Source organism: Eupeodes corollae, chromosome 3, assembly GCF_945859685.1.
Source record: "Eupeodes corollae chromosome 3, idEupCoro1.1, whole genome shotgun sequence".
Classification (NCBI taxonomy): domain Eukaryota; kingdom Metazoa; phylum Arthropoda; class Insecta; order Diptera; family Syrphidae; genus Eupeodes; species Eupeodes corollae.
In genome coordinates this window covers 70,017,631-70,043,819 of record NC_079149.1, presented here as the reverse complement: position 1 = coordinate 70,043,819, position 26,189 = coordinate 70,017,631, and the positions used below count along the sequence as shown (strand labels likewise).

At 33.3% G+C, this 26,189-nt stretch overlaps 1 protein-coding gene across 2 annotated transcripts in view; it reads left to right on the top strand.

Annotated features, from left to right (window-relative positions):
- LOC129949188 (putative fatty acyl-CoA reductase CG5065) overlaps nucleotides 1–26,189 on the top strand; it is a 65,500-nt gene that overhangs the window by 7,484 nt on the left and 31,827 nt on the right. Inside the window, exon 1 of one of the 2 annotated variants that reach the window (XM_056060475.1) lies at nucleotides 14,018–14,089. The exons of the other annotated variant lie outside the window; for it this stretch is intronic. The gene's annotated coding sequence lies outside the window, so the exon portion shown is untranslated. Of the gene's footprint in view, nucleotides 1–14,017; nucleotides 14,090–26,189 lie in introns of those variants that run through there. 2 annotated transcript variants of the gene reach the window in all.

Here is a 26,189-nt window from a genome sequence, read left to right as displayed (position 1 = left end):
TCACACGAAAGAGAAATCCATATTTAAAAGCTAAAAATATTTCCGGATTAATTGTACCTACACTCATTTCTACGTGTACAAACAATTTTTCAATAGATATCTCGACTGATGGATTCTACAAATACTCATGTTATCTTCCCAATCGTTATCTATCAAATTTTAGTAGTCGCCAAAAGAATGTGTTTCCAATAAAAATAATAGTCACTTTATGGCAAATGAGTCAAATATTATAAAAACGTTGCAAGGCTGGTATAGGGTTATCTATTTGATTGTATTAAAGTACTTCAACTTAAAAAAATTGAATGAAATAAAACAAACAGAAACCGGTAACGGCACTGCTTAAGTCTAAGTTATTTTACTGATCCAAGAGTTATCTACAAATCTCAATTATTCCCGCCCCTAAGATCTATTTTACTTCAGTACATTTTTGTTATTTATTTGAAAATTTAAATTTAAAACAAAACTAATTTTAATATCTTTTGTATTTTTACTGAAAAACTACAACCACAGCATCAAATCTAACTATCTAACTATTTTTGTTTTTGTTTTTTTGTGCTACCATGCCTATTCTACTTAAAACTAAGTCTTAAAACTATAAAACACGTATGTAAGCCGGCCAAGGCTTAAACCCCCATCTGGACTACCCACTATCAAGTGCCGATTGAAGCCACCAAAACAAGTTCTCCTGCTTCACCCTATCAGTTCGGACACAGCAATACTGAACCGAAGCAGCTCTGCTCCGCCTTGTGCCATGACGTCCCGATTGTACAGGAGTCGCCTATCCACGGCTCGTCGTCTGACGTGGTAGATTAGCGGAATTGCCAATCTATCCTGTATCAGACCGCATCTGTCTAGAAAGAGGAATGCCTCTGGTGGAATGAACCCGCTCAAGCATGCACTCTCAAAATACTCGTCATTCTGATAGAACGCCCCGAAAATTAAATTGTTGGTCGAAGACATAGCTCTTGCAATGTGACCTCGAACGAGTTTTATCACGAAATTGTCAATGCTGTTGATTTAAGCCCCGTTGTATAAGACCTTGTTGGAATAGTTATGCACGTAAGAAGATTCGGCTGTTCGATATAAGCCGGTGCAATGTCGTAAAAACTCCCACACGAACAACATAAACTTCCCCATCTGGGAAGGGGCAACGTTGCACACACAGGACAACCATAAACGATCATGGACCGTATGAGGGCCATGTAGCAAATTACCTTTACTCTGGGGTCAAGCCAACTGCTGTAAAACAGCCGTTTCGCCAGAGCGAAGACTCCTTTGGCCCTGGTCAGAGCATCATTTATATGTCTGTCGTAATACTTGTCGAGGTACTTCAATACACTTTTGCTCGCTAATGGCTGCCCGTGAAGATCAACGATGACTATCTTACTCCAATTCTTGCACGTATCAGTAGCCAACGGAGTCCAGAACAGAATTGTCTCTGACTTCTGGACATTTATTTTCAGTTTCCAGTCGTCGCAATATCAATGAATCTTGTCGAAATCACGCTGCAAGAAAATTCTAATAACTTTCGGGCCGTTTTGTACGCAATTAGATCGTCGGCGTACGCAATTGCCTTTGTAAGACAACCTTTTAGATCGCTTGTGTATGTGTAAATGCTGAAGAGAATCGAAGAATTCGCCGCTCCCTGTTGAAGACCATTTTTAATTAAGAATGTTGAGGTGGATGTTTCATTGCCACTTTCGACAGTTGAACGCACTAACCGTCATGCCAAAGGTACTACACCAACATTACCTACCTATCATAATATTACATTCCAGATGTAGGCCCTGTCATGGTTACAATATTGACGGATGGGCGAAAAGAGGATTGCCACCCTATCATTCGACTTAAACCTGAAACAATTTTATTGACCTACTAATTGAGTCCCTATTTTTGGGCGATGACGTGAGTGGTTTTGAAAAAGGAAAAAAAAAAAAACACATTTTTAGTTCTCACTCATGAACCATCGTTAATATGATATAAATATGTCAATACAAACGTCGAAAACACATGATCAGACTTAGAGTTTTAAAAAGCCATTATAGTTTTAAAAAGACACTTAAAATAGACTTAATTTTTGATAAGTAAATAATTCAAATTGCTCCACTTTTACATTTCTTTTAATATATGACGAGAAAAAAGTTACTCTTAAATGCAATAACTATAATAAATTATCATTTTAAAAAAAAAGTGCTAATCTTTTATGCGACAAAACAAAGCCCATGTTTTTACAAACCAGGTCAAACAATTAGACATACCTATGTATGTATATCTATAATATTCATACCCTTCTGTTCGTACGGGCGCGGCGGCGTTCTTAATTATTTTAATTAAGAAATTTCGTTTGTTTTGTTTTTATTGTTACGATTGTATGTTTCTGCAACTACAATGTTGTTTATTAGTTTAAAAAATAAAAAAGCTAGAAAGTTATTAGGTTTTGATTAAATAAGATCAATTATATTCAGCGAGATTCTTAGTTTCGATTTCACTCAAATTCAAATCTAAATTGATTGAAAATTTAAATTCTTATTCTTTTCACTTTTTATAGAATTCGATTTAATTTTTTGAAATCAAAACACATTTTATCGTTAATTTGTCTTTAAATTAAGGCCCTATAAAAGGTGAATATATAATCTTACACATGACTGATATAATAACCGTGTTTTGGTGGAAAATCTATCTATAGTGTAGTAGGATTTTACACGAATAACAAAAACAATGTACATAGCATGAATAACACCAATAAAAGTTAGAGTAAAATCTTAGGTTTTTCACATTTACACGAGTCTCGAATGAATCTTATGTGATTTCCTTCTCAAATGTTGGCACTAATGATATTGCATTTGTATTTCGATGGCTGTGTTCGTTGAGTTGTTGTGCATTTGGAATTATGTATGTGTTTTCCATTGGGGAAAAAAATCAATCTGTTACTGTTAATATTGTTTAGTTTTGTTAGTGAAAATGGACTAACTGGGCTTATTTTGCAAGAGAAAACAATATAAAAGATAATTAAGTTTTGCTATATTTCCACCAAAGATTTATCTCAGTTTAGATTAAATAAATCTTTTTGGTGTTTCCACCGCACAAGAATATTTAAAAATGATTAAATATGACAGCACTTTCTAAAATGCAAATGGTGTTTCGATGTTTTCGATGTGTGAAGTGCAAGTGGGATAGTTTGATTCGTGTTAAACAATGAAGAACTGATTACTACAGCACCATATAAGAATATGCTACCTACTTCATGTCCATTTTTTGTTTCTTTTTGTAATTTGATTAAAACAAAATTATTTGTTTTTGTACACAAACATGTAAATGTACAGATCATAATGCATTATCTGTTAAATAAACTTCTCCACACAGGTTTTTCTTCACAAATTTAATCGACTCCAATTTCCGACGGGATTGAGTCTATTCAAGCTCATTTCTACTCGGTTCAGGTACATAAAGAATTAAACGAACTTCAAGCTCGCTTCAACACCACATGTTAATGTGGCATTCTACGAACAAACCCCCTCCTCGAAGCAATTGTTAAATGAACTTTTTTTTATTGAATCTCAATTTCCAGATGTTTTCTTACCATTTCTTCTTGAAAATTGTCCATTTTATTAGTTTGAGTTAGTTTTTTTTGCTAAGTTCATTTTAACATTTGATTTTCACAAAACTTTCTTCTATTTGTGTTCTTTTATTATTCTTCTTCCACTTGTACTAATTTTTAAATACAAAAATTTGGCTACTGATTCACCTGAATCAATTTTGAAAATTGTTTGTAACTTGATTTACTTTAATTTTTATAACCTAAATGAAAGCAAGAGCAAAAGAGACACTAAATCCATTAGTGAAAGATTTGAAACGATTTAGTTAATTTTCAAATGTTTTTTAAGCTTAAAAGGTGAATTAGTTAATTTTAAACGATTTAAATCTTAGCATCTTACTATATCTTAACAATTTCCAAACTTAAAATTAGGGAATAGGTAAATTAACTTTTAGCAATTTCGTAAAACCATAAGACATATGTACAATGATTCTTATAACAGCAATGGATGGAATGAACATTCGAGAATTTCATTTAATAAGCCCGTTTAAGCGTAGTTTAACTTTTTAGACATGTTTGAGTAATCGTTTTTTTATAAAAGGCAATTAGCAACTAACTAGTTAGCAAAGGTTTAATCTTTTGGACTCCCTTAGTAAATTGTTATATATTTAGCAAATTGTCAAACCGTAAAAAAAAGAGGCTGGGATGCGACCCACACTGATAACTTCCCATACCCTCTGTCGATTTGTCTTGCTTAAGAGTTTGTCTATATGTATTTTTACCAAATTTGCGCACTATTTTTTGTAGATTTTATTTTTTATGAAAAAAACGGACTGTTGGATTTTTATATAAAAATTACTGAATATTGAAAACAATATTTTCTCTGAAATAAAATAAGTTTGAGGCCAATATTTTTAATTTTTGAAAAACTATTCGAGCCGAAAGTAAATTTTTACCAAGTTTTAGTAGGTATTTTTTTTTTTTTTTTTTTGTAAAAAAACTGTCAATTCGATTTTTTTTTAAATTTTATCAAAACAATATTTCTTATAAGATAAAATTACTTTGAAGCCAATATTTAAAATTTTTGAAGAGATATTTGAGTCGAAAATCAATTTTTACCAACTTTTTTTTCAAACTTTAACTGAATGTTGACAACAAGATGTTTTGAAAGATAAAAGTAAATTAAAGCCAATATATCAAAGTTTTGAAAAGATATTTTAGTCGAAAATCAATTTTTACCAACTTTTATACATTTTTTTTTAGGTTTTTATTTTTTGTAAAAAAACTGTCAATTAGATTTTTCTCAAAATTTTATCAGATGTCAAAAACATTATTCTTCGTTGCACAAAATTGTTTTAGAGATGAAATCATATTTCAGTCGTAAAATTTTGGAGTAGACACATTTTTTTTCAGTTTTATTGATTTATAAAAAAAACGTTATATTGATTTTTTTCAAAAAATATTCTTGTTTGGTATCACGTTATAATATATTATATAAAATTTAATTCAAGTCTTTAGCGTTTTTGGTTCGTAAGATATTTAAGGTTAACCAAAATTTTCACCTTTTTTTCAAACTGCTATGGTAAAAAAACCACCCACGCAATTTTCTTGAGAGCCCTTTCTGCATCTTTCTGCATTATTATCTGTATAACAAAATTTATTTGAAGTCGATATCTCTTCTGGTTCTTGAGCTATGGACAACGAAAAAAACGTCGCGAACGTACGGACGTATTGACGTACGGACGTACAAACGTACGTACACACGCACGCACAGACATCTTTCTAAAAATCTTTTATTTCGACTCTAGGGACCTTGAAACGTCGAGAAATGTCAAAATTTTTAATTTGACAAATCGGACCCATTACAATAACTTCCTATGGGAAGTTAAAAAGGTTCTTTAAATTTTGCGCCATTGTTATTAGCTTTTAAAATATATTTCAGATTTAAAGGTATACATTAAAACGAAAGATGACATGCAGAAAAACATAGAATGTATAGAAATGAATAAACGAATATGACTTAATATTTAACCTGCTTTTATTTCAATTGATACTAAATATTGGGTTCCTCACTGCATCTATTCTATCTAATCATGTGAATTTGACAGGTAACTTAAAAAACCTAACTGGTCTTTAAAAGTTGCACACAAATGCTTTGAAGTAAATTTTTATCACACTGAAATCGTCATTTCGGGCGATTTCAATGTACACAATTCTTCTTGGCTTCGTTATTCTGGCCAGTCAACACCGGAAGGAAGGTATGTTGAGATCTTTGCTGAGTTAAATGAATTAACTCAGCTTGTCGGTGAGCCAACTCGAATCCCTGACGTTGCAGGTCAATCCGCCAACACCCTAGACTTGTTTCTTACCTCTGACCCTAATAAATACACAATAAATTATCATGTCTAAAAAACCCAGTTAAAGAAAAACTCCTATGAGAACCGTTTGGCAATATGAGAAAGCCAACTGGGACGGTCTCAATGAATTCTTCAGGAACTTCAACTGGTCACTATGCTTCCTCGATAGTGACTTGGATTCCACCGCAGATATGGTTACAAATTTTGTTCTTTGTGGAATGAGAAATTTTATTCCAAATAGGGTAAAATCTATCAAAGATAACTCATGGTTGATTCGAGATGTAAGGATGTTATTAGGTTCAGAGATGTAAGTTTCCGTTGTTATAAGGAAAACGACTGAGGAAAACCGGAATAAGTTCAAACAAGACCTGTAATGGTCATATTCGAAGAAACAAATTTTTCCATGATCAGAAATTAAGGTAAAAATACTACAATGTCCCAAAGGTAGTCAAAATTTCTGGTCATTCGTAAAAAACGTACGAAACACTATGTCATCCTCGGTCCCAACGCTCGTCCACAATAAACCTCCCTATGTAAGCTCAATTGATAAAGCCGAATTGATAAAGCACAGTTTGCTTTTAATTCGACGTTACGTTCTTAAGAGCGTAAATAATTCTATGGGACGAATCTTCTTTCGCACTGGTGCAATTGATTGCAAGAGTACTGAAAGACCTTGACATGCACAAATCTGCTGGCCCGGGCAGTATTCTCCCAATTGTTCTGAAGAGGTGTTCTTCAACGTTGGCAAAACCACTGCGAAAGCTTTTCCATCTTTCCTACTCTACATGTCTCTTTCCGAGCGAATGGAAAATAGCATTCGTTCATTAGCACTTACATCCTTTCTTTCCAAGGTCATGGAAACGCTGATTAATTATCAGCTTAAGAAATATCTTGAAGAACGGAAGCTCCTTAATGACCTGCAGTATGGCTTTGGTAGCAATAGTTCCACTTGTGATCTCATGGTTTTTCTCACCAAACAGTGGAACAAATCTTTAAATCGTTTTGGAGAAAGTAAGATTATTGCACTTGATATTTCAAAAGCATTTTATAGAGTTTGGCACCAAGCTCTCTTATCGAAAATTGCGTGCTTTTGGTATTGATGAATCTCTTCTTCGTTGGATTAGAAATTACCTTTCTAACCGTTCAATACAAGTTGTATTGGATTATACCAAGTCGGAAATTCATAAAATACATACTGGTGTTCCCCAATGTTTCGTTTTGTCTCCGACTCTCTTCCTTATATTCATAAATGATCTTATTGCTGCCACTTCTAATCCATTAAACTGTTTCGCAGACGACAATACCCTCAGCTTCTCATACTCGTTTCTAGATTCACATCCTTGTCCTTCGGATGTGGAACTTAAACGGCAGCGTACGGTAAGCTCATTAAATTTTCTGATCTTGACAGCATTGTACAATAGAGAATCAAAAACCGTGTAGAATTTAATGCTTCAAAAACTCAATGCTGTCTCCTGTCGTTAAAGCGTAACACTATCTATGAGTTACTCTTGCATCCAAGAAACTAATCAACTGTCAGTACTTGGTATGTGTATCACAGATCACTTTTTATGGACTGAACATATATTTTATATTGCCAAAAATGCTGCCTGGTGCTTAGGATTTCTCCGACAGTGCAAGAAATTGTTTAGACCTTCTTATCTGGCTGAAATTTACAAAGCCTTCATCCGTCAAAAGCTTGAATAAATTCGCATATCTGGGCAGATACCCCTAAAACAAGTTTTAATCTCTTGGATAGGATAAAAAAAGGGCTTTGAAAATGATAGGAGATAGAACTATAATCGAAAGATTTCATGCCTTTCGTTGTTTTATCAATATTCTTATTCGCATTAGCCAGTTGCATTCCACCCCTTTAAACGATTCAGCCGTAATTCCAGGAATGCTCATCAGTTTACCTTTGAGCTTAATTTCGGACGTACTGTCAAGTATAGAGATTCTTTCTTAAATCGCACATCGAGAATGTGGAACGCTTTAGCCAACTCTGTTTTTCCTCCCATTTTGATGTTCAGAACTCCTGGTATCTCCTCTTAAATCCTTCTCTATTTTCCTTATGCTAGCACTGTGTTTAAATATGAACATATAAAGGGTACTAATAACCACTTGAGTGCCTGTAAATTATTATTACAAAAAAAAAATATTTTCACTGCAGTATTTTAATACACTCCAAAGGTCTTTGAAATCAGTGTGGCTCAGAAAAGTTAAAGGCTTTTTTCGTATCTACTGTGTATCGTTGTTTTGGGTGGAAATTGTCATATTTTTACATATTAGACTTTCTGTAATAAAAGAAGTTTTAAAAACAGGAATGCACTTCAGGTTTGCAAATTAAGGACGTCATTTCGTTTTGCTTCTCAAAAAAATATAATGTAAAAGTTTTTTCGAATTTGGTGGGAGTTCTTCAAAAAGAGGAGTTGTCTAATTGTGTGAATAAAAAAACCGTAGAATCGATTTTATCAAACATTTTCAAATTTGGTTTAGTGGAAAGATACCCATTGAAGAAAATACGGAGTGTTTCATAAAAGTTATATCATTGTGTACATTTTACACAACCTCCGAAATTAATGAAACACTCACATTTTGAGTGATGTGCAATTTAATCAAAATCTGCGACGTTATACGGCCAAATTTTAACATTCAAAAATATTTGACCGCTGGAAGAGTTACCCTTTCAAGTCCATGAGACCGAAGAAAACGTAGCCTGCGAAGCACTTTTCGAAAAATATACTCGACGATTAGCTAATGGTAGATACCAAGTAAAAATGCCATTCAAAGACGACATGTTGCCAAACATGGGATCCAGTCGACAGATGGCATATCAACGCTTTCTTCATCTTAAAAAAAAACTTGAAGCTAACGCAATTCTTCGAGCTGACTACATAAAATGTATCAAAGAATATGAGACACTCCATCCATGGAGCAGAATAGTAGCGGGGATGAGAAACTCAACACACCAAACCACTTCATCTTACCACATCATGCTGTGATTAAGGAATCAAGCACAACTACAAAGACTCGAGTTGTGTTTGATGCTGCTTCGAAAGATTCGAATGGAAAATCTCTCAATTATTATCTTCTGGTAGGTCCAAAGTTACAAACATCTATTATGGATCTTGTCATATGATGACGAACACGACGATTTCTTTTACGGCTGACGTAGAAAAGATTTACCGACAAATGGTGGTGAGTCATCCAGATTCCTTTTACCAAATCATGAAGCTTTATAAGCTCAAAACTGTTACGTTTGGAACGGCAAGTGCTCCTTGTTTGTATGTTGATGATTTGATTAGCGGTGCAGATTCTATGGAAGAAGCGAGAAGAAAACGAGATGAAGCAAGAGAACTTTTAGCGTCAGCCGGTTTAAGTCTACGCAAATGGACAGCTAATCATAGAGACTTGATAGAAGATATTTCAATTCAAGATCGCGAATATAATTTTGAGCATGGATTTTCTGTGTTCAAAAGTAATTCTGTCATATCTTTAATCTCTACCATTAAAAAACACTTTTAAGCTAAAATAGAAAAATTATGTACCCAATATTCATTTTTGAATATGCGATATTTTGTTATTCTTAAGACGTATCTTAGGAATACATATTCGTCTGATTACCTTAACGTTATCAAAACGTGGATATATGCATAGGTATGTCTACACACATATACACATGTATGATATATGTATTGTATAAGTAAACGATTTGTGCCACTTGGTAACAGTTTTTTTTTTTAAATACAACTAATAAATATTTAAAAATCAAAACAAAAATTGAATAACGATGACGTTAAAAACAATATAATTATAGATAAAGCTTCGACAAAACGTGACTTCAAACAATTTACGTACAAAACATTCGGATATATTTCGTGCGTTAAGACCTCGTGACAAGAATTTTATGAATGAATTAAGAGTTGTATTGAAAATTTAAAAAAAAGAAAGAACAACATTTTAAGACGAAGAACAAAATGCAGCTAAAGACCAAATAATGCCTATAAATAATTTTATATGGTGTGTTTGTCCATCCAACAGAGTCTTAAGTAAACCAACTACATTTGTAGTTTGAAAATAGATCTTAAATCAAATGCTTTCTTTATTCAAACAAAGTCTTTGTCGAAAATTCTTATAGAATTACAAAATCAAAACACAGATCGCGTAAATTTTACTTTCTTATCAACAAAATAACTGGAAACAAGCTTAGAAACTCAACAGTTACAAAAGCAGTAATAACCCGCAATAGTAATTGCGCTAAGCAAGAATGATGAAAGCAAAACCTATTCCCAGATTGTAGAAAATGTGCGGAACAACGAGGAATTACTAATGCTAGAGCCTATCTTAAAAAGGATTGACATTCAAGATTATTTTAACATAGTGCTTCAAAAAAATAGTGCGGAGCTCACACGTCATCACTAGAGGCACTGTCTTTCAAAAGTCTGTCCAATTACTAGCATATGCTGATGACATTGACATAATCGGAAGAACTCAGCTTGATGTCAATGGAAGTTTTGTGAGTATTGAGACAGAGGCGCAAAAATTGATTTAACGGTTAATGAGGGCATAACAAAGTACATGCTGTCATCAAGAAAGAACCTGCAACACCGACGTCTTAGTCAAAACGTCACCATCGACAGACGTAACTTTGAGGTAGTCAAGGACTTCGTCTACCTAGGCTCTTCTGTAAACGCAGAAAACAACACCAGCGCTGAGATCAAACGCAGAATAACTCTTGCTAACCGCTGTTTCTTTGGGCTAAGGAAGCAACTGAGTGGTAAAGTCCTCTCTCGAGGGACCAAAGTGTCGCTATATAAGACCCTTATCATCCCCATCCTGCTATACGGTGCAGAAGCATGGACTATGAAAAAAGCGGATAAAGGCACCTTGGGTCGGTTAGGGAGAAAAGTTTTTCGTGTGATCTACGGTCCAGTATGAATCGAAGGGGAGTGGAGGAAAAGATGGAACGACGAGCTGTACAGCTCGTAGACTTAGCCAGAAGGGTAAAAGTCCAACGACTAAGATGGCTGGTTCACGTAGAGCGCATGGAAACCAATGCTCCGCCCCGGAAAGTCTTCGAATTCACACCCACAGGACAGCGCAGTAGAGGAAGACCGCGGATCTGGTGTTGCCCACAAGTGGAAAGTGACCTCACCCAACTTCGAGCGCGGAACTGGAGACATCTAACTAGGGACCGAGCTAGATGGAGAAGTTTGTTGGGTGAGGCCCTAGTTCACACAGGACTGTAGTGCCACCTTAAGTAAGCAAGTAAGTATACAAGACTTGATCATTAAAAGCTAAGCGAAGAAGTCGATCTTAAAAAACAATAATTTGGCAAACTCAAAGAAATAAGAAGCATGTGCGAACATACTCATGTGCATGTGAGAATATACTCAGGTTTCGAAAGAAATGCGTTCGATAGCCTGCAATTTATAATAAACGTATGCTTTAAACTAAGATATGTATAACATCATTGGAAAATTGCAGAAGTAGTTGTTATACATAATCAAGGCAGCCACCAACATCTTACAAACATGTGTTAGTTGTTAGTAAAAAATAATACAAATATAGCCTAACACACGCCTAACAAAATTAGCATTTAACTATTACAGAACAAAAATAAAATGAGAACTTTTACTATAGTGGAGCACTGGTTCTAAACAATATGATTTGAATCCCACCTTATTTAAATTTAAATCTATCGATGAACAGTTTAAGTTATATAAAATGCTCATTCGACATCAATTTAGATTTAGAAATAAACGAAATACTATACATAGATAAAAAGGCACTTAAAAATACTGGAAACACTCTTTACCAACTGACTCTTAAGAGTATGGTATTACCAAAATAACTCGAAAATAAAGAACATTTAGACCATAATGTACCTTACATATCGTATATATATAGTCAGGAAACAAGCTCCTCCCGTATTTAAAAAGTCTTGCTGCTTATAAGAAACACTGCGGTGGGGACTGCAGTTGCTGTTCAAGCTCTTTTATAGGTCTACTGTATTTATGATTGGAAAACTGGGCAAGTGTTTTGATAGCTCCTACTAAATTGAACTATTTTGTTTTTGGCATAAAATTAAACAGAGACTATTTTTCTAAAAATTAACATATCGCAGTTTTGCCAACTACCATATTATTACTCGAAAAAGTGATCACTTACTTAATAATTGGAACCAACCCTTCAACCAGAGATAAATATTCTTTATTTTTGTATTAACAGTTACAATCGGTAAGCTACCCCACAGTTTACATATACATATAAAGAGATTTGATATTTTTCTATGATATCTTTCTGCTGAACAAGTATATTAATAATTTAAGTAATAATTTTGAAGGAAAATGCAAACAAAACCTTCAACGCAAATTGAAAAGGTACATTTTGACATATGATTATTGGTACATTTTGTCAGGTACATTTTTAAATATGATTATTGATTTAAAAAAAAAAAAACAAAAATAAAATAAAAAAAAATGTGTTTCTATTAGAATTTTGTATTACATCACTAGAGACTTCTTTTTTCAAATTCATTGAATTAGGCTGATCATTTGAGTAACCCCAAAGTAATTTTTTGTTAAGTTTAGTACAAGCAGCAATGGCGATCTTTTTTCTTAACAGGCAGCGCTTCTTAACGACTACTACTACGTCTAGTACTACTAATATGGCTGTTTGTATTATCGACGTTTTTAAACCAATGAAGTTGTCGAGCTTTATAATAGTGCAGTACTTTATTTATTTTATAAATAAAGAAATAATCCAAGAAAATAACTAAAAATGTCTTACACGTCACGAAGGAGAGCATGTAAAAGATTCGGATTTCTATTTGGTATTTACAAAAGTAGTTCTTTCGTATTGGGCTCACCCAAAAATCTATTAATATCAGTTTTGCAATAAAAACTATTGCAGTTTCCGTGGTCTGGGTTCAATCCCTTACCTATGTTACACATTTTTTGAAACGGGTACTGCCTTTTGCGGGGAATCGACAATTCCTCAAAGAGTAATTCTAGCCATGAAAAGTGCTTTTTTTAACTAGCCTTTCAAATTAAACTTAAAACTGTTGTCAATGACAAGAAATGGATGAATGCAATTTATGAAACTATTTCATTTTGAATTTTGTAAGAGGAATAGTATGATCATTAATTTTGTTCGGAAGTTAAAGAAAATGTGTATCTCACTCATATTTTTGTTTAGCAATTGTTCGAAATACCCTACTCCTGCATTTAAACATACTCGACAAGTTTTAAAAACTGTCGCTTCAAACTACTTAAGCTTTTTATTTTCTCGGCCGCAGTTTCAATTTTCTGCCTAAATTTAATAACACTGCTTATTGGCTGGGCAAAAACTTTCTCTTTTAGGCAACCCCAATACAAAAATCTAATGGATACAAGTCCGGTGGCCTGATGGGCCAAGTTATTGTTATTGTGGATTTTCTTCCTTCCAATTATGAAAATTGTGCATTATATCCAATGAATTGGAAATTGGTCTCTAGGGACGTAATACAAAATTCTAAAAGAAACACATTTTTTAAAATTTATTTTTGTTTTTTAAATCGTGACTTATTAAATTGAAATGCTTACAACTTTTGAACTAAAGCTAGCTTTATAATGTTTTATACTTTTTTGAAAAGCTATAAACAATAACCAGTATTGTGTAATATGATTTTCTTTTTCAATACTACTATGTTAAGGTTCGATGTAAAAAATTAAGATTGGTTAAGATTTTAGCTATTACTATCTTACAAAATATAGCCGAAAATTCAAATTATTGAATGCATATTATTGAATGTTTAATCAGAATTGTACAATATTAACATATAGTAAAAACAAAATACATTTGTGGACAGGGTGATTTAAAAACCGACTAAAAGTAGCTGTTTTTGAAAATTTCATTAAAACAACCGTTACTCAAAAAAATGTAACTAAAAAGTTACAAAATTCTGGTAGGTCATGACTTGACCATTTATCATATATAGTGTGGACCATTACTAATGAGACACTCTGTATTAAGCCACTGATTCAATTGCATAAGTGAATATGAAAATGTGAGATTTAAAATTTTAAAATTCCCGCAAATAAAAACTCTATATCAATTAATTTAATATCTCTCTTCTCTATTGCAGGTGAGTTTGGTTTGGAGCTGTGTTTATAATTTCAGTAAAATTACAACTTAAATAATGAAATTTAAGAGAAAAGTGAGTACTTTGCATTGATATACATACATACGTTTTATTCACACTGCTTTCAATTTTGACACACACAATTAAACATCCTCGGAGTAAAGTTTTCTATCTCAAAATTTAGCGATTTTATGTTTAGTTTACAGAAAAAAATCACAAAAAATAAGCTATTTTTGCTGTCAAACTTTGAATAAAATACTTCTTAAATTGAAGACGATAGGGCATAAGTGTCGTTTTGCATTTAAGATACAATCCCTTAACTGTTCATTAGTAAAATGACACTTTTAGTTTCATGCCTAACGTCATTGGTTATTGCAGAAACAGTCTTAATATTACAATGTCAGACTACACTGAAACGAAGTGGTCAGTTTTCTTTTTTATTTCGACACTTAGATTCAAAAAATAAAACAAAATACTCAAGCACAGAAATTATTTATATGCGATTTGACATAGGTTATGAAGATGTACAAATTATATTTCCAATCTTTCATATTGACCGAAACATTAAGTTTTAGATTGTATTTCCTTGCTATAAGTTCCCCATTTTATAGAACATAGATTTTGAAGAGATTGCATGAGTTAAGTTTTGTTAAACGGGTTTCTGTATGAGATGCCGCCCTAATAACATAATCGTAGGAAAGATTCAAAGTTGTAATAAATAGTGGAGACATTACCGTCTCCAATAAAAGCATATAATTTTGGAAACTTAGTGGAAGTTTAAACACTTGTTTCAAAAAAAATCTAAGTAGTTTTTCACCTTCTTCCTTTTGCTGGTAAGCTCAAACTTGAGCGGCACAAGGCTATTAAGGGCTATTTGAAGCTTGGAAAGAGGATTTATGTTTAAGGTTATTTTTATTAAGAGATAATTATACTCATTAACGATTTCAATAAATTTTCCAAAAAACTTCCACTTTTCATCATATCATTATTTTAGACTCACAGAAATTCACTGTGAGAACAAATGAGATTAAGATTAAGATATGAGATTAAGTTACTAGTATCCAGAAGTGATTTTGTCAAAATCCTTGCATGTATTTTTAATCGGGCTTAAGTAGTAAATACTTTTTCACCATTATTTCGTAATGATAGTAATAATTTAAAAAAAAAAGTAAAAACTTATTTTAAAGAGGCACAAGTTTTTCTGGTAATGGAACCATACTTTATTTCTGCAAATAACAAGAACCATCTAGAGAAATGACACAGTAATTTCCTGTTTAATCCAGAAACTTGTGTATTCCAACATTGAATTCAACAATTCACATTGTTCTATTCAGCATTCAGCGCATTTCTTTTCTTTCATCATATCATAAATGGCAGTGACATAAAATGGACTGTGAAAAGTATAAAAAAGCAAGTCCACGTCATTATAAAGAAGCAAAAATATGTCAACGTACTGTAGTAGAAGATTACTCTGTTTAGACAGACATGCAAGAAGAACAAAATTATTTATGATTTCAAGTTCTTTTAATTTTTTTTGTTTCACAACTGTGTCGCTTGTTTCATCTTTATGAAATTTAATTAAACAGTTTCCTCTTATTTGAATTTGATGACTTGCATGTTTGATCATAGTTTTATTGTTCAGCCTAAGAAAAATTAATGGAACTTTCAAATCACAACAGTTAAGCATGTTCAGCAGTGTAATTATTATACAAAAGACATTAGAGCTAACGATTTAAGGTTTTATATAATTTTCTATATATTTATATATATTTAGTTAATAAATAAAAAAAAACTGTGTATGAATTCTAGGTTACATTTTAATATAAATAAAAGAAGAAAAATGGACGGGCGGATTTTTAAATTCATTGACATTTTTCTAGCCCACCTGAAACAACAACCTATAGCTTCTCATAGTCACAATATTGATTATTTTATGACGCTCTGCATGTGAGTCTGTGAAAGTAATAAAATTTAGAGTACATCAGTTGGCACACAAATTTATAAAAACTTTAGACTAATAATTTTCCATACTGACTTAACTTTAGTTTGAAGTTTGGTATAGTCTTGCTGTTCTGAAGTTTAAAAACGGGGTTTTTAGTGACATGAGATGGATTCTTAACAAACTTACTCACTTAGGTCCTCAGACCTGTTAAGTCCGTTGGAAACCCCTTAAGGGGCATAGGCCCTCTACTACGCCTACGCGCCATCGTGTACGGTTTCCGGAGATGTGTTTCAGCTTCCTTTAACTCTTGCCTAGTGACGCTGATTTCACCTCGACTGTGTCATGCGGTATGTGCTTCTGGGTCGTCCAGCTCTTCTTTCTTCCTGTGTGAGCGGGTTCTACTGCATTGCTTAGCCTGCAATGCAGTCATTATCTTTTAGAAGCGTATGTCCAATCCATTGCCACTTACGTCTTCGTATTAAAGATTCTATAGGTTCCTTTTGCGGGAATTAATTTTCAGCCCAACAACGTCTGCTTCTCTTTCCACACTTGTTGTCATTTGATGGAGATCCATGGGTTCTATGAGAGAGTATAAGCAAACATCGTCCACGTGATCCAAGTGCTTTAAATAGGATGTCAAAGTCCGCTACCTGACAGAACTGAGCGCAGTACATCGCTTATCACCAACAAAACAATATTGGCTACAGAATACGACCCCGTATGACTCCGCTTCGGATTTTGAAATCATCTGACAACCTACCATCGCGCAGAACTTGACACTTGGATCCACCATATGCTTCTATAATAGTAGCAATTAGTTTTTCTGGGATGTACACCCTATTAACGCTATCAAAAGCCTTCTCGAAGTCGATGAACAGCAGGTGTAGTAGTGATCGATATTCAACGCACTGTTCAATAATGACCCATAGGGTGTTAATATGATCTATACAGGAGGATCCAGGGCGGAATCTGACAGGCAGAACTTGACACTTGGATCCACCATATGCTTCTATAATAGTAGCAATTAGTTTTTCTGGGATGGCTCTCCTCCGCAAAGTTAACCAGATATACACCCTATTAACGCTATCAAAAGCCTTCTCGAAGTCGATGAACAGCAGGTGTAGTAGTGATCGATATTCAACGCACTGTTCAATAATGACCCACAGGGTGTTAATATGATCTATACAGGAGGATCCAGGGCGGAATCCTGCTTGTTCGTCATCGAGTGTCTCAAGGTGTTCTCTGAAGCCTTCCAGTACAACTTTTGCTACTATTTTGGCTGGTAGAACGCAAATTTCTCAGTTTTCACACTTTGTGAAACCTCCATTTTTTGGGAGCTTGACCATAATTCCCTTCTTATACCCATGGGTTAAGCTTTCAGTGGTCCAGACTTGTATTATGAGCGGAAGATGCAGTACGCTTGAGGACGTTGGAGCTGCTTGTAAAAGCTCTGTGCGAATTTAATCAAGTCCTACCGCTTTTTTGTTCTTAAGTGCTTTAATTGCGGCAACGATCTCATCTTTACTGGGAGGTGTGGTGCGGATTCGGGGATTAGTTTCTTCAGGCGCATCAGAATGTATCGGCTGCACGTTGTTTGCAAACATTCGGATTAAAACCGAGGAAAAGTTTTCTTTCCAACTTCTGACTTGCTCATCCACCGAACTTATCACAGTACCGTCTACTTCTTTCACCAGGTATGTGTACCGGTCAGGTCTTTGGTTATTCTGTAAACGGTCCTGCTGTCGCACTTGTTTGCAGCATCTTCTGCTTCTTGCGCCAATAGTTTGATGTAGTTACGCTTGTCGCCGATCACACTGCGGTAAACCTCTCTCTTTTCATGCAATACGAGGACTCCAGCTCGTTTCTATTGAGGTCTCCCATAACCAAAATTATATCCCCTCGGGGAGTGTTGTTGTAGGTGGATCCTAGTTGACTATAAAAGCATTCTTTCTCTTCAACAGATGCAAGCTCCGTCGGTGCGTAACACTGTATTATGGTAATGGGTCGTACTCTACTCTGAAACCCATTTTTGATAAGCCTTTTCCTAAGGGGCTGCCACTAAATAAGGCTTCTGGTTACCGTTTTCGTAAGGAGTAACCCAACTCCAGCTTCTCTAGCGTTTCCTGGATCATGACCAGACTAGAACAGTACAGTGTTACGTGTCGATGACTTGTATTTGACCGATCCCAACCATCGCCGTTCGCTTAACCCTAAGATATCTATCCTGTACCGCATAAATTCTCTCTCTAATTGGAGGAATCTGGCATTGTGCGTATCTTCACTTCCTGCGGCCAGAAGCTTCCTCACATTCCAGAAACCAATCTTTGTCCGAGTACAATAACCAAAAGCTGTCAACGAGTTATCATTAATTTATCCGAGCGTAATTTCTGTTTCTGTAGCGGAATGGTGTTCTGTTACGGAGAGTGCTAATCTCCGTAACCTATCCCGAATAGTCAGAAAACTTCCCCCTTGCAATTTTTGCAAACTTATGTATATTGGGATACACAACTCATTGCCTGGGGGCCACCACGAAGAGGTTAAGCAAGAACCTAAACCTAGTTTTTGGCAATCACCAACTTCCCGATTTGCCAATGCCGCATGCACTTCAGAAACGCTAAGATCATTGATTCCTGCTGCGTGGTTTTATAATATTTTCTGATCAACAACGGTTAATATCACGAAAAAATTTTGTTTTAGAAATTGGGTGTCAAGTAATTTTTTTTAAAGAAAATGACGTTCACACCGCAAAAGCATTTTGCACGGCAATCTTTACTCGACCTAAGACCGCTGATAATATATGAAAGAGCTCGTCCCAAAAAATATGAAATACTGTTAATACAACTCATCAAAAAAATGGTTTGTGAAATTCTATTCTATTCTATTCCTTTATATTCCCGGTATTTCATATTTGTACTTTAATAAAAAGTTATATTATGCTACAAATTATAAATATATATTAAAAATAATACAATTCACATAGTTTACATGAAATTTTCTTTCTTTTGTTTCAAAACCAGAAGGGCTTACAAGCGAAATAATGCAAGGGTGGATCCAGACTTTCAATCAGGGTTCACCCACTTAACATAAAGATGAGTCTTGAGCAACTCTTTAAAATGTTCTCGAAAGGAGGCTGACAAAATTTAAATAACATAGTGTGTTTCTTAACATTACATTTACATATTTCAAGGGCTAATTTGACAACTTTAGTTATTACATTATAGGTATTATAAAACACCGTTGTCCAGCAAAATATGGTCTTACTATTTAATTTGGACGACTCCGTACATATGAAAGCATTCCAAACAGTGTTCTAAAAATGACATACATACATATTTAAAAGCTAAAATACACTCGTTCAGAGGTTTTTTTTGTGCGTGTCACGAAGAAATGTTAGAAATTGTGGTGAAACGTACCTTTTTTCCAAAAATAATATATTCTGTTCATCTTGCCGTGTCTATAAATGCGAAGAACGCTACAAAAATATAGATGCAAGAACCCAGACAATTAGAAAGTTCGTATTGGTCTTTTTTCCTTGGAAAATAAAACAGAATGTGTTATGAAGAATTTTTTGACTGATTTTTTTGAGACACAATTTTCAGGAGTCTTCTATTACTATCATAATCAGTTTGCTTACTCGTAGATTAAAATTGATCCTAGAAGACAAAAATATAACAGTTTTACTTGAACTATTTGAAGATATTCTGATCTTAAAGGAGTAAATAAAACCTACAAATTATAGAGAGAAACATTTTTGTTTCTTGAATTTAAGGAAATAGGTGCATTTAAGTATGTGTATATTTTCTCTAAAAAATAAGTAAAAACAAATTAAGGTAAACAAATAAGTTGGGATTTTTTTTATATTATGCAAGCACTTAAGGGGTTATGAACACATGATTAAACGCAGAGCGAGCAGTTAGGAAAGGAGGATAGAGCCTGGTAAAGCATTCCACATTCGTGTAATGCGGCTAAAGAAAGAATCTCTGTACTTAACAGTACGTCTGAAATTGGGCTCTAGGGTTAACTGATGGGCATTTCTAGCAGTACGGTTATTAAGGTTGAATTTTTAAGGGGAGGAATACAACTGGCTATTTTAATAGAGCATTGTTTATAAAAGTAACGATAAAACAACGACAGTCATGAGACCTTTCGGCGGTGTTCAAGAGAAGCAAAAGTCTCGGTAAAAAACCGCCTGCAATAATTTTAAGAGGGTTACACTTTTGTGACAGTAGACAGCATTGAGTTTTCGAAGCATTAAATTCTACACGGTTTTTGAATCTCCATTGAACAATATTGTCAAGATCAGAATTTAATGAGCTTATCATACGGTGCCGTGGGTAGTCCACATCCGATGAACAAGGATGAGAATCTAAGAACGAATATGAAAAGCAGAGGGTACTGTTATCAGCGAAAAAATGTAGTGGGTTAGAAGTTTCAGACAAGAGATCATATATGAATATAAAAAAGAGGGTTGAAGACAAAACAGAGCCCTGGGGGACAACAGCGTTCATTTTGTGAATATACCATATTTGAACCCATGTAATACTACTTGAATTGAATAGTCCGAAACGTAATTTCTAACCAAACAAAGAAGAGATTCATCAATACCAAAAGCACGCATTTTCGATAAAGGAACACGATGCCAAACTCTATGAAATGCCTTTGAAATAGCAAGTGCAATAATCTTACTTTTTCCAAAACGATGTAAGGATTTGTTCCACTGTTCAGTGAGATAAACCATGAGATCACCAGTGGACCTAAAAGCCATACTGCTGCCCATTAAAAACTTCCGTTCTTCAAAATATTTATTAAGCTGAAAATTGATCAGGGTTTACATGACCTTGGAAAGAAGGGATGTAAGTGCAATTTGACGATAGTTAGAGGGGGAGGAGGATTCGCCATTTTTAATTCGTTGCTCGAGAGATTCAAAGCTTTTATATTAAATTAAAAGATGTAAAACGTTCATTGTTTTTCAATTGTTTGGTCCATTTATGTCCTTGAAATTCGTGGTTATATCTCAGTTCTAGAGCATCTAAACTAATATCACTTCAAAAAGTAGATTTCTTTAACTTTGTTTTTGTATTTAATAGAAAACCAATTTTGCAAGAATTGGAATTGAGGAATTTAAAGGCAAATTAATATCAAGTTGGAGATTTCTTATTCAATGTTTCATCTTAAGAAACTGAATATCTGATCTTTCTCTCAGAAGAGATCTTATGAAAATAATTGTAAGCATTAGTTTTTCCAGATTCTAAATTGTGTTAAAACAAAGATGTTCGTTGTTTGTGATAGCAAACTGCTTTTTGGTGAATACAAAATGATCTCCCAGGGGGCGGTCTAGGATCCTCCCTTGATTTTGCATTGAACTAATGTAAATAAATGGGTATGGATATGATATTTATATGAACTTGCAAAATGCAATGTAAGAATTAAAAAAAACATGACTTAAGGACCTGCTAAAATCTCAAAACATGATTTTTCTTTTCTGCTATAATAACATGACATTTGATTCATCTATAATAGTATGTCTGATATTTTTTGATTACGATAGTTATATGATCTTCACTGCATCGCAGTATTCACCATCTTCTCAATTCTTTCTTTTTATTACCTTATTTGCTTGCTATCTGCTCAAAACACAAAAGACAAAACAAACTCTTTCATTCTTGAATCTTGAAACCTCTATCCATAAAATCTTTCACTTCTTCATTCACGATTTCAGTTCACTTTAGGCCGGCTTCATGCTCACATAATAGCAGTACAACGGCAACGGCACCAAGCAACCCAAACGTACCTACATTTTCGTTATTTATTTTATATTTCTACTTTGAACCGTCCGGACCGCAGTAGTTGTTGCGGCGACCGAATTTCTTTTTTAACCAACCACCTCCACAATAACTATTGATTTCTCTCTGCTTTTAGTTTTACCGCATTTTATCATTTTCCGTGAATTGTTCATAATGTTTGCTAAAGATACTTACTACTGTTTAAAGATACAATTAACACCTCAGTATCTGACTTGCGTTTGATTGGTGTTAAGAGTTACGTGGTTTTTGCATTTAAACTAAATGAAAATATATTTACAGAAAAGAATTTTGTGTGCTCTATGACCCACTTTCATACTAGTAAGTGGAAAGAAGAAAACAAAAACAAAAATTATAAAAGAAACAAAAATAAATGAAAAACCAAGAGTGACCCACTTCCGTGTTTGAGTAATAAAAAAACGATTGCAACAACAAGAACAAAATCCAACAGAGGAGCGGAGAAGTGACAAGAAACTTAAATCAAAAGACGGCCAAGAATAAGAAGTTTTCTTGTCCATCGTCTTCTTTTCTTTATAAGACAACGAAACCAAACCAAACCGATCCGACATATAGGTAACCTCTACGATCACTCTCTCTTCCCCCTATAAAGGTAAAATATTGGAAAACGTTGCATAGTTTGTCAATGAGAACTTTTCAATCCAATCTCCGCCGACTTCTTAACCACCTCCTCCGAGTGCGTGTTTTTGTGTTTTTGTGTATTCTAGTTGCGAGAGAGTTTAATTATTTCGTTTCTGTAAAAAATCTGATTTCCATTTTTAAAAGTGAAATTTCCCTTTTGTTTGCGATCATCTTATAACCTTGGAAGTAACCTGCCAACAACACCATCTTCAACGGTCGTCCGTTGCCAACAAACATTCCAATTCAAAGGTATGTATATGTACCTGTTTTGTTTGCATATCTACGTTATTTCGCGATATAAAAAATATTGATCTGTAAAGTAAAGTGAAACCCAATGGCCCATTTCCTGTGACAAATTTTGAAAATAACTGTCGGTCGAGTGTTAGCGAGGTTATGATAATAATACATATTTAGTCTTGAACAAATTAAATTACTATTTATGTATTACAGTTTTTGATGTGTCTGCATATATGTAACTGTTATTTATCTCGCGTGATTACGATGCATCTTTTCTTCTAATTAAAGTATGGATTGCTCATGCTGTAAATGTGCAAAAGGTTCAACCAGTCGCGTAACAAGCTTTTTTATATGGAGTGGGGTTATTAATATGCCTTTACGCATCATATCAAATAAATATTCGAAAAAATGATTAAATCAGTTGTTTCGAAAAACTGCAACTTTCTAACTTATCATTATACCTAAGAACGAGGTAATCGAATTTAAGGTTGAAGGCAAAGTAGACATCGTTGTTAAACTAAATTCTTTTATATTTGAATGAGTCTTGCATTCCGCAACATATTTGCCCTATTGCTATTTTATTTGTAGATATATACATACATACGGTAGAAAGTTTAAAATATTTTGTTTTGTATGTACATATGTATATACCTATGTATTTTTATTATACAATTTTACATATCGCAAGTTGAAAACAAAAGTGTCACTAAACAAAAAGCCTAGTTTTCGAATATGCACGATTAATTCAATTGTCTATAGCTCTAAGAAAAAATATTGAATTGCTTTATTACTTTGACTCAATATAGTCTTACTATCTTTTTATAATATGTCATTTTAAGATTACAAACAAAAATTATGGGTTTAAAGAAAAAAATGGATTTTTGAAAAAATTTGATATAGTGCCAATTTTGTTTTCAGCGTGTGAAATGTAGATACATCCCCTACCTAGAGTTACGCTTCTGGTTTAAATTCCAACTAGATAATTTCCTGCATAGTGGGATGGAAGAAATAAATGGATAAGAACGAATTTCAAGTGCCTAAGCGATGTGCAATTCATGAAGAAAATTAGCACAATATTTATTTACAGTTTCAGTTCATGCTTAACAGTAATTCAAAACCAGACAAATACTGACCTGAAAATCCACAAAAAAAAACATTTTAATTAAAAATTGTGTAAAAAAGTTCAAATTTATTATTGATGTACATCGATGAAAATTGTTGGCCTTGACTGTCACTCATTGCTCTATAGATAAAGGTTTAATAGGTCAAGCGAACATTCATACATATTTTGAAGAACATTCATATTTTTAAAAAACATCTAAAATCTATATCAAAACGTTTAAGTTGTTTTTTCGTTTTTTTTTACAATTGGTTATGGTATAATTTAAATAAATTTAAATAATTAATATAAACTTTGGTAGACACATAGCTTTCCCTTTAATAAACAGCTAATGGAATTTTCCTACAATTGCCTTAGTTATGTGAAGAATTCTTCCGAAATTACTCAAATTAAAATAAAGATTCCTTTAGCAAAAACGGTTTTGTTAGTTTTCAACCATCTCGGAAACATCCCCACAATTACATACAATTTAACACAGCGAATTAAAAATATTGAAATGCTTTATTTCAAATACAAAATGTGTTATGGAAAATCACTTTTTTAAATAAACGTTTTAGATCCTAATTTATAGTAAGATATTCAAAACATGCAATTTTGCAATCTTAAACAATATTAAAATTTGTAAGAGAAGAATATATTCATTTTTTGAACATTATTTATTTATACTGTGAGCGGAGAAAAGTCACATACTAAAATTTGTCTCGATTTTTGGCGCAGAAGTTTTGAAATATTATATGAAAATGACAGTTGCTGGCAGCTGTCACAAAAAAGAGCGCCTCTAAGGAAGATTTTGAACAACTCTGCAATTATGTCTTTCCAAAATTAGCCGAAATCGAGACTTTATAAAAAAAATAACTACCACAAAAAGTATACAGCAGTAACCGAATTTAACAATATTTTTTGATTTACAGAAAAATGTGTTTTTATTGTACTAAAGGTAGCATAGAAAGAAGATCATATGAACAAGTTCATCCATCAGTGCAAGTCGACTTAAGAACAATTAAATTTATTTGTTTCGAAATACAACAGCCATTGAAAATAAATGCAAGCTCTTCTAAACAATTCATTAAATAAATAAGCACTAAGCGGTTTGTGTGGCTTTAGTTAACCATTCAAATTGCGAATGTTTTTATTCACAAAATCAAAATTAAATTTTTGTTTATATTTCGATTCATATGAATCTTACCATTACAATAACAGTAATTTAAAAATTTAAACCACATGGAGTAATTCAAAAAACGGTAGTTACTTAGACTTGAAAATATATTAAATTACAACAGCAAACATGTTCACAAACTTACAAAATTTGGATAGGAAGGGTAGAGAGAGCTAAATACTTTTCTTTTTTGCCATAAAAGTTTTTTTTATTATTTTTGTTTACATAGCCATGATAGCAAAATGTAAAAATAGGTATTTAAGTACTAACAACTGAAGTCCACATAGCAGCTAATTAGCGAGAATATGTTTTTGCGTCTAATTGTAAATTTCCAGGATTTAGCAATTTGTCTTGAAGATTATAGTTCATAGCTATATTTCAATAGCTTGTTAGTGTTAGACTATTTATCTGATTTATTTACCTAGAAATCTCAGTTTACATTTTTTTTTATAATTTTGTAACATTTTTTGACTATCCAAGTTTCTTACACAATTTTTATTAGTCATATGAAATCCTAGGAGGTTTTAGTATTTTCTTAGTAGTAGTAACTTAATCGGAAATCAACGTAATAATATTGATAACTATATTTTTGGCACTTTAACAATAAGATTTAATTACGTTGATAACAAAAGAGTTAATTTTAAATTGTCGATGATTATTAAAAAGCAAGTTTAATTTCATTCTCAATTTCAAATCAATACGTAAAGTTTTTGAATTAAGAATTATGCAGACTGTTATGTTGAGACTTACAAGAAAATTAAAATTTATTAAGAGCCTAAGTTTGATTATTTAAAACTTTAATAAACAATTTGCCAACAGTTAACAATTCCATTTTAAGTTTCCATAAATATTCTAAAGATTAAATACGAAGGTATGAGAGACATGCCAGAGTCTGGCATATCTTAATCAGCAACCGTTAATATCTTGTACTTAAAAAAACGTGGTGTAAAATAGACTTTGGGCAGATAATTTTCATTGTGTTTTGTGTTCCGTAGAAACGGAAATTGCGTATATGGAATAACTATGGATTTCAAAATTTGCCGATGAAATGTATTTTAAAATTCATGCCGTATGTTTTACATACATATTTATTAATTATTAAATTCCCATAGGAAGTTATTGTAATGGGCCGATTTGTCAAATTGAAAATTTTTACATTTCTCGACGTTTCAAGATCCCTAGAGTCGAAATAAAAGATTTTTAGAAAGATGTATGTGCGTGCGTGTGAACGTACGTTCGTACGTCTGTGCGTCTGTGCGTCTGTACGTCTGCACGTCTGT